The 8937-nt window shown below is 46.6% G+C and overlaps 1 protein-coding gene across 2 annotated transcripts in view; it reads left to right on the top strand.

Moving 5' to 3' along the window:
* Positions 1-5323: 5323 nt before the first annotated feature.
* Positions 5324-8937, top strand: part of CRH (corticotropin releasing hormone) — a 317204-nt gene continuing 313590 nt past the window's right edge. For both annotated transcript variants that reach the window (XM_042923203.1, XM_042923202.1), the window contains exons 1-2: positions 5324-5577; positions 5746-5845. The gene's annotated coding sequence lies outside the window, so the exon portion shown is untranslated. The remainder of the gene's footprint in view (positions 5578-5745; positions 5846-8937) is intronic.

Genomic DNA, 8937 nt, shown 5'->3' with positions numbered 1-8937 from the left:
AGGAATTTTATGTGAGGGAATACTGACCTGAACACCCCCTGCACTGTTTGTGCTGTTGCCCTGGACACTGGGACAACTGTCTTTCGCAATCAGCTCACCTGCTGAGTAACAGGCTGGAACATCAGGCAGCATTTCCTTCCTCTGAAAATTAGCTGTGGTTCTGGTCAGGAAGGCTGGAGTTTCTACCCTTCTCTTGGTCCTTAAAATGAAAGACTATCCGACAGAAACAGATTATTGGAAATGCGGAAAATATCCATGCCCTTTGCCCTGAACGCAGAGGAGCAGGTAGGCATGATCTTCATGGTGTAGAAACTGGATAGGGACACCATTCTAGGAGCCTGGACAGTCCCAGGCTGGGGACATCATCATTAGACCTGGCACTTTCTCATACCTCCCTCCCTCCCAAGACATTTCTCCATCAATATTAACTAATTCCAGGAAAGTTCCTGCCTTTGGAGAGGAAACCCAGAGTACAATGACCACTTCTTCTTTAGGGTGATTGTTGCAATCAATAAAGTGTGATGAGACCTTGCAGGCATTTTTGCTGCGGGAGTGGTGGGTGGAGGCAGGGGTGCGAGTGTCTGGGCAGTGGAGAACCTGCAGGCATTGCTGTTTAGGTCATCTTTTCTGCTGGAACTCCCAAGTGGAGGCTGGAGGGCATGAAGTGTCCCAGGGAGCATAGATCCAGCAGGAAGGAAACCTCCACTCCCTGGGGACACTCAGAGCACCTGGTATTTCTAGACAGTTTGGCTTGGGTGTGGCCAGACTCCCCAAATACCCTTACTTTAGTCCTTCTAATGGCAGAAGACCTTGGAGATACGCCCTGGGGGTCTCCAACCTAAGAGCAAATTTTCTTTCAAGGCGTATGTTTGGTTTGTGTGTGTTTTCCTGTTAATTTTTAAGATATGCTGAAACAATCCCAACATTACATTGTATTACACACATTACACACATACCACATTGCATTACAGTGCAAATAACTGCTTTCCTCTGAAACATATAAAGTCAACTGGCTATATAGTTTTTTTCAAAAGCAAACTATATTTTATTAACCTTTTTTGACTTTAACAACCAATGTAATGAAAGTTTCACAACAGTATTGTTTTGTGTGTGTGTAGTGAGAATTAAAAAATGTTTTATTATTTTTACTTGGCTATTTTACTTTTTTCAGTTTTATTGAGATATAATTGACATATAACGTGGTATCAGTTTAAGGTGTACAACACAATGATTTGATATATGCATACATTGCAAGATGATCACCACGATAAGCTTAGTTAACATCCATCACTTCACAAAGTTTCCATTTTTTTCTTGTGATTAGGACTTGAAGATTCTTTCTCTCCCTTATATATTTGTATTCTATGAAGATATCACCTTGATAATAGTGGTAGCTTCTGACAAAGGCACTGATAATTGAAAGGGAGGGAATGGTACTTTTATTTTTTAATGAATAACTTCTGTATTGCTTGATTTTTTTTTCACAGTGAGAGTATATGCATACATTACTAGTTTGTTTTAAAAATAAATGAAAAAGGGTTCTCTTGGCCTTAGCACCATCTTCTTGGACACCTCTGTGCCATGAGAGCCAAATGGAGGAAGAAGCAAATGTGCAGACTGAAGTGAAAAAGAAGAAAGATGGGGCAGAAGTCTAAGTAAATTGCTAGCTTGTGCACCCATGGAAGCCAGCAGAAATAAGGAAAGCCAGAGGGACAAATTGTTGGACTGCATGCCTACTTTCTAGAACTTGATTCAATGCATCTAGGACATCCATCCACCTTTGAGAGATCCACCTTCCTCATACTAAAAGAGTCCATTTTGGTCCTTTACCTTGAACCTGTGACTCTCAGGACTAATTCTATTTTCATTTGTGGCTGAATGTAACCCACGTACAACAAATCATCTCTTTGGCTGTCTTAGCTGAAGGAAAAAAAAAAGTAAATGAAAAGGTAAAAATAGTAAAGAAGAACATTTTAAAAGAGTAAGTCTCTGGCATCATCCCCCCCCCCCCAAAGACATTACCGTATAAAACCCAAAAGACTCATCCAATCAGGAAACTCACATGGATACATGACTGCCATCTGCAAACCCCACTCTAGTTTCTCCAACTGACCCAGTAGTGTCTTTTACCTCAAAAGGATCCAGCCTGCCTTCTCACTGGGTCACTGTGGCTCTGCCCCCTCACCCTGCATGGATACCTAGCTTGCTCTAAGGGGCCAAACTACATTAGGACTGAGTTATTTAGGAAGGGAAGAGGAAGAGGAAGAATGAATATATATATATGTGTATATATATATATATATATATATATACACATATATATACGTATATATGTATACATATACATATATACATGATTTATATTTTACTTTACATCTAAAAAATAAATTGTACAGATTAGATGTTTTAGATAACATATATAATTTATATTATTGTTTGATACAACACACTCAAAGAGACCTCAGGCTTTAACTGAAATATTTGAGTGAATTTTGCCTCCACTGAGCAGGTGCCCCTTCAAGGCAAGCTGACAGGTGCTTGTGTGTCAGGCTCCTGAGCCAGGGCACATGGCACTCGCCCCTAGAAAGGCCCTTTAGAGCACTGAACAGACTGGACATGTGCATGTAGTGGGGTCTGGAGTCAGGCTGCCTGGGTTTATATCCAGGCCTGCCACCCACAGCTGTGGGAACTCTCTAAGCCTCTGTAAAGGGAGGGAGTAAAGGAAAGCACTACATTATAGCACTGTTTGCAGCACTGCAGGAGCTGAGGTACTTTAAGCACTTAGCCCAGTGCCTGGAACATGGTAAACACCCAATAAGTGTTTGCTCTGATTAATACACCTGTATTTATCTTAATGTAATGAAGTCTACCACGCCCCGCTGGAGGGCTTAGGGAGATATGTAGGTTTAGCCTGTGGCTTCAGGTAGACCTTGGCACACAGCCCTGGGCAACTGCAAGTGAGTTTCTCCAGTTTCTGAAGCCAGGATGGCTTTCCGCCCTTCCTCTCCTCCCGCTGGAGGAATAGAGAGTAAACAGCCAGAGCATCCAGGCATTCCTTCTCTTGCCCACTTCCTACTTCTTCCCCTAATCTCCACCTCTCGCCACATCCTGAGGAAGAACAAAGTAGCAACAGATGGGGGAAGTGAGACAGGGCCAGGCTGAATGCACTCAACAGCACCCGCTCCCCAAGCTTGCCCAAGGCAGCATGATGATGGCTCAGAGCCTGGCCAGGGCCCTAGAGAGCCCAGATGACAGATAGCTTTGGCTTTGTTTTGGTTTCTTTATGTTGTGGCAAGAGGGAGGACCCTGAGGTGGAAAATGACCCCCCTGCCCCAGCCTCCAGTCCCTACCCCTCTGCCCTGGAATGGTGGTTTCTCCAGACAGTAGGAAAAGAAAGCTCCCTCCCTGCTCCCAGCCTGCTTCCAGACTGGCCACCTGCTCATTCTACAGGGTAGGCCTCTCTGGGACTTTTCATGACAAACAGTCTCCTGGGTTGTTTGGGGATGTGGGGTGTGTGTGAGACACTGGGGAGCCTGCTTTCCCGATGAGGTCACTGTTCCTTGAGTTATTACCTTGCTTTCCTTGGCCTGAGCCAGCAGCAGGAATGCCTTGGAGCAGTGTTTGTTTGTGAAACATCAAATCCCTGCCTAGTTACATCCAAGCAGGACAGCTTGCCTCCAGACCCCAATCCCTCAGTAGGTCTTCAGTCTTTATAGTCCTGTGGGTACAGGTGTCTGTTACCTGCCTTGGAACAAAAGGGCTGGAACATGGTTGGGGCAGGATGGGCAGGGGCCAGCTTCCTTCCTGGAGCCGGAGCATGTGGGCAGGGCCTGTGGTCCCCTGGGCCAATGTACTTTGTAGGTTTCATTTGCAGGCTAATTTCGCTGGTAGGGAATATGGGCAAGAGGCCAGGGCAGCATTTGGCAGCAAGGGGACATCTAGAGAGGGAAAGCCGTTTGAATTCACAATGAAGTCACCCGAGTTGTCACTGCCCTTCACTTCCTGCCTGTGAGCCGATGGCCGTTGGCCTGCACTGACCTGGCTGAGGCACAGCCACCAGGCTGCAAGCACTGGCCCCACAGGCCATGTGGAGGGAGCAGGTAGCCTGGGCCCCTGCCAGCCTGGAGCTCCTGGCTGCCAGCTGCTGGTGGGCCTGGCCCGGCAGTCTGGCCCCAGGCTCTGAACATGATTCTATTTTAGGTTGCTGACTAGCTCTTCAGCCCTCATTCCTGTCTTGAGCTTCCTGAGTCACTTCTCACTCCCAGCTCTCTTTCTTTCTGAATGGAGTGGATTAGCATAACACCATATGTTAGAAGAGCAATTCACAATTTATAAAGCCTTTTTATGCACCAGCTCTCTTCTGGTCTTTCATCAGCCTGTGAGGTCCACCGGGCAGGTAATTTAATCTATGTTTCACAGATGAGCAACAATGGAGGCTCAAAGAAACTCAGGCAGCTTGATCAAGACACCCATGCACACAGGCACACTGCAAGTCAGCGTGGAGTTGAGTCTTAAGAACCAGGCTTCCTGTCTTGAGTCTGGTGTTCATCCCAGGTCTCTACCTGTCCAGGTGTGTCCAGGATATAGGGCACTGGCAAATGAGACACTGCAGGACCACCTGTGGTGGCCATTTTTTTTCTTCTTGATGGAGGAAGTTTGCTTCTGAGGAGCACTGCACTTTGGATCCAAGGTATTCAAAATGCTGGTGGGGGATAAGCAGGACTATAGACAAAGTAGAGGAAGTAGCCTGAATTTGCTCCTCCACGAGGGGCCCTTTCTAGACGCTCACTCCTTTCTCAGCACTTTACCCATTCCTTTCACCTTACCTCCAGGTTCCTAAGAAAACCTCTTCTCCCTTCCTTCACTCTCCTAAGGCATAAATGATTGATTACAGTTTAAAGGGCTATTGCTCCAGACCTCAGCTTACCTTACAATTATGTAGTTTATGCCTCAACTTACAAGAAAAGCATATTCAAACCCATGGTCTTGTGAAAATGAATTAAAGAAAGCATCACTAAAATGGAGTCAGGAGGCTCAGGAGGGGAGGCTCTCACACCCTTCCACTTCTCTTCAATTGCAAATTCAATAGGAAAAGGTGGATTTTGCTTGTGGATACCACTTCACTACAACAGCAGGAGGAAGGAAAGCTTTCTTCTCCCCTTGGTAACAGCCCAGCCAATGAGGGACAGTGATAACTCAGCCAATGAGAAGCCACTATACTTCAAACTCCCAGTTTACTCCAATGGGCTTGCTGTTTATAGCAGCCGCCTTCCATAAAAGAGCGTTCCTTTCCTTTGTTCCCTAAACTTGCTTGTGGGGTTCGCATAGCTTCCGTGTCCCAGTTTGTAGTTCTCTGCTATTCCTTAATAAACGCATTTTTTGCTGGTTAAAGAACCGGAAGTTTTATTTTTAAGGTTATTAGTCTCCAAGAGAAAGTATAAATTTTTAGCGACTGGCATAGCCTGAGCAGACAACTAGCGAGAACAAACGGCGGCTAGAGCACGGAGTGGGTGTTGAAGCCTCTGTCACCCCCTCCGTAGCACCAGGCACCACCTCAGCTGCTGATCCATGGGGAAGGTCTGCAAGAATCCCAGGAGGGGGCTGGGCAACCAGGGCAAGTGTGGCGCCTTGGGGAGCTCTGGGCATTGACCGTTGCCAGCTAGTGGGGAAGCGCTCTGATATTTCCACACTTGTACCACCATACTTGGGGCACCATTGTATATTAGTGCCAATTGTCTTGTTTAGTCTTTTCTAGGATATTTGGAGGAAGATACTACATTTTCTTTTCAAAGACTGAGGAAACGATATCCATGAGGTTCAACAGCTTCTCAAGCTCTCACAGCTGGTGAGTTTCTGGCAGTTGGGTAAGTTTAGAGCATGGGGTATCCAAGATGGGAGGCTCTTTGTGAGACAGAGGAGATGGGAGCCCTGGGCTGGCAGAGGGCACCACACGGGCTCTAACCCCAGATGTCAAGGAGCAGATTGTGGGGAAACAACAGAAAGACAAGGTGTGTGTGTGTGTGTGTGTGTGTGTGTGTGTGTGTGTGTGTGTTTTGATGCTGGCTGGGAAGATGAAGGGGGGTGGAGGTGGGCAGACATGGGAGACATTGTTGGCTTTGCTTCTTGCCCTATATGGGAAGATTGTCACCCAGAGAATGTGATCACATTTGGAGCATTAGCTGTGGCATTTGATTTTAGAAATAGCTGTGTCTTGTTCATCAGGGGCTGCTGATTAACTCCTGATGCCCACCCCCACCCCCTCCCCCACTCCCTGCAATTGCTAAGCTGCATAGAATCCTGAGCTCTGTGGATTGTGATGCGAGCAAAAACCTGGTTCATGTTGGAGTAGGGCCTCTCTTTGAAGAATTGCTGGGGCCTAGGTTGTCAAAGATTAGGAAACTCAATTTGCTCCTCTGTGGATGGAGTCTGAAATGCTGATCAGCACTTGCCCAGAATTCTAGGTACCACCCCCCAGCCCTGCTATTTCAGGTGCTAGATGGGGTCCAGATTCCTCCTCCCCTCCCCATTCTTCCTGGAAAAGCACATATGCTTCTTAGGGTATCAGGTAAAGGCCTGGCTGCTTGCCCCCCTGGGAGGAGAGTTTAGCCTCATGACAACCTGTGCTCCAGTGGCTCTGCCCAGGACTCGAGATTCATGAGGTCTCTAGGAGCACCAGGAGTGTGGGAAGGACTTATGATGTGAAATGCTATGAGTCTATCTACTTGGTTTTCCCACAGATCCTGACTAGGGGCTAGGAACCAGGTTGACACGGGTCCTGTCAGTGAACAAGTCCCATGTGAGGTTTCTTCTGCTGCCACTCCCTTGATAGCACATGGCCTTTCCCCAAACTACATGCTCCCTCCCAACAAAGGATATTAATAGGTGTGAGTCTTGTGTCAGGTCCAAAGTGACCAAAAAACCCCCAAAATAAAAAACTTTGTTTCTAGGCACGTGGCCTGTCTGCAAAATGAAGTTTTTCTTCCTCTGCACTTTGGCAATGCATTCACCACCAGCCTCTCAACAGAGGCTGACATTTCTTATATTAAAAACTACATGCAATTCCTAAGAATTAGAATCCTTAGGCGAGTTATCTTCGTGTGTTTTTCCTTGCTTGTCCCTAGGTCTCTGCCAATTTAGAGTCAGAGACAACACATCACATGATTCCTTTTAAAATTGGGCTCTGGCTGCTGCTGCTCTGCCTGCCCACTGCCCATCTGCCTGCTCTGAAGGCAACCCAAGTGTTGGGAGGGGTGGGGGGACTTCCAGAGAGCACACAAGTAAGAACTGAAATATTTGACTGGACTTGGTCCTAACAGAGGCGATTTTATTACCCTAAATGTCCTGGAAACCCTGTTGCCTCTGGCACAGGAAGGCTCCGGGCTCCGTCATCCTGGACAGCAGTCTGCAGCTGGCCCCAGCGTCCTGCAAGTGGCTGCAACGTGAGTCACGGGGCAGTCTCCAGCGAGGCTGAACGTGAGGTGGGCACAGAGGAGAAAGGCTCTTCTTCCCTCGCCTCAGGGGAGAGAGAGACCAGCAGGCTGGGATGGCCACTGGCCCCCCTGGACTTTGTGGTGGGACTGAGGGCTCAAGATCAGGGAGGAGGGTGAGCCCAGAGAGGATGGGTCATGCCAGGCCAAGCCCTGTCAGAAATGGCCCTAGTGTTGACTGTTGGGCAGGGCCTGTAATATCAAAACCAGACACTGCCTTAGGATGGAAAGAACACTCTGGATTCTTTCTCACAATCCTTTTCATTTAGGTAAAGGAGCAGTGAGGTCCAGATTCATAATTCTTTCCCTTGGTGAAAGCTTCTCAGTCTGTGAGGGAGCCTCATACTCTTGTGGTGGTTTATTGAGGTCACAAACAAAGCATACTTTATTTTTATTTGAACTGGTCAGTTAGGATGTTTTATGCCAGGCAAACACTTAATCATGAAATATTTAAATTAAAAATAAGTTAGTTCCTTATAAGTTAGATCCTACAGAAATCTCCAGGTGCCACATACAAATGGAGAACATCAGCTATAAATTAAATAAGTTAAAATAAATAGTAGAATAGATACTCTGATAGGTCCAGCATAAATCACCACCCCTCCCCCCCCCATTATCTATACTGTGCAAGACTATTAGTCCATTGAGACTAGGCCCTCACTGAAAGAGAACTCAATGCCCAAATATTCAAGTCATGTTCCAACGTGAGGATTGGGTGCTGAGAGTCTAAAACAATGGCTGAAGGGCAGGGATCAGCAAGGTGAAAGCCCAGAAGCCCAGGCCTTTTATTCTTCCATGTCTCCTTACAGTTGACCTGGAGACATGGAAACAGGTAACTCAGCAGAAGGCAACATGTGGCCACAGAGCAGTAGCCTATGAATAACCGTTGAGTCTGAGACTGGTAACGCAGCCAAATTCTTCATTGTACCAAGACCTGACAATTTCCAGCCCAGTCTTGGACTTAAATTTCATCATGGAGTGTCTGATTTTGTTAAATGGGTTGGATTAATTGAAGCTTCTGAATTAGAAAACAAGCCTTTTGGGGGTAGAGTTGACGCTACAGATGACAGATATTCAGGACATGTGCAACTAATGCCCTCCACAGGCAGGCATTTCTAATGGACCACCACACTCCTTCATCTCAGACTCCTCCCCACACAGCACTCTAGGCAGCCTCTGCCCATCATCTGTGTTTAGCATTTGAGACGAAAATTGTTTGCTAACCATGATCCTTCTCTGTGTTCTGAACTATTCTGTGTAAAGGGATACAAGCACAGGCACTGATGCCTGATACCCATATGGGTCAGGCACCTTCAGACTAATCATGTAACTGCTTTAAACTGTCATCCAGTAGATAGATAAGGCCATCTAACTTAGAGTTGTTAGAAAGATAGGGAGGATGTATGTAAAGTGCTCAGTGTCACGTCTCGTGCATGGTAGGCATTTAACA

This window comes from Panthera leo, chromosome F2 (genome assembly GCF_018350215.1).
Source record: "Panthera leo isolate Ple1 chromosome F2, P.leo_Ple1_pat1.1, whole genome shotgun sequence".
In the NCBI taxonomy this organism is placed as follows: Eukaryota; Metazoa; Chordata; class Mammalia; order Carnivora; family Felidae; genus Panthera; species Panthera leo.
Note: the sequence above shows the minus strand (reverse complement) of the source record. Positions and strands in the feature narration are given on the sequence as shown.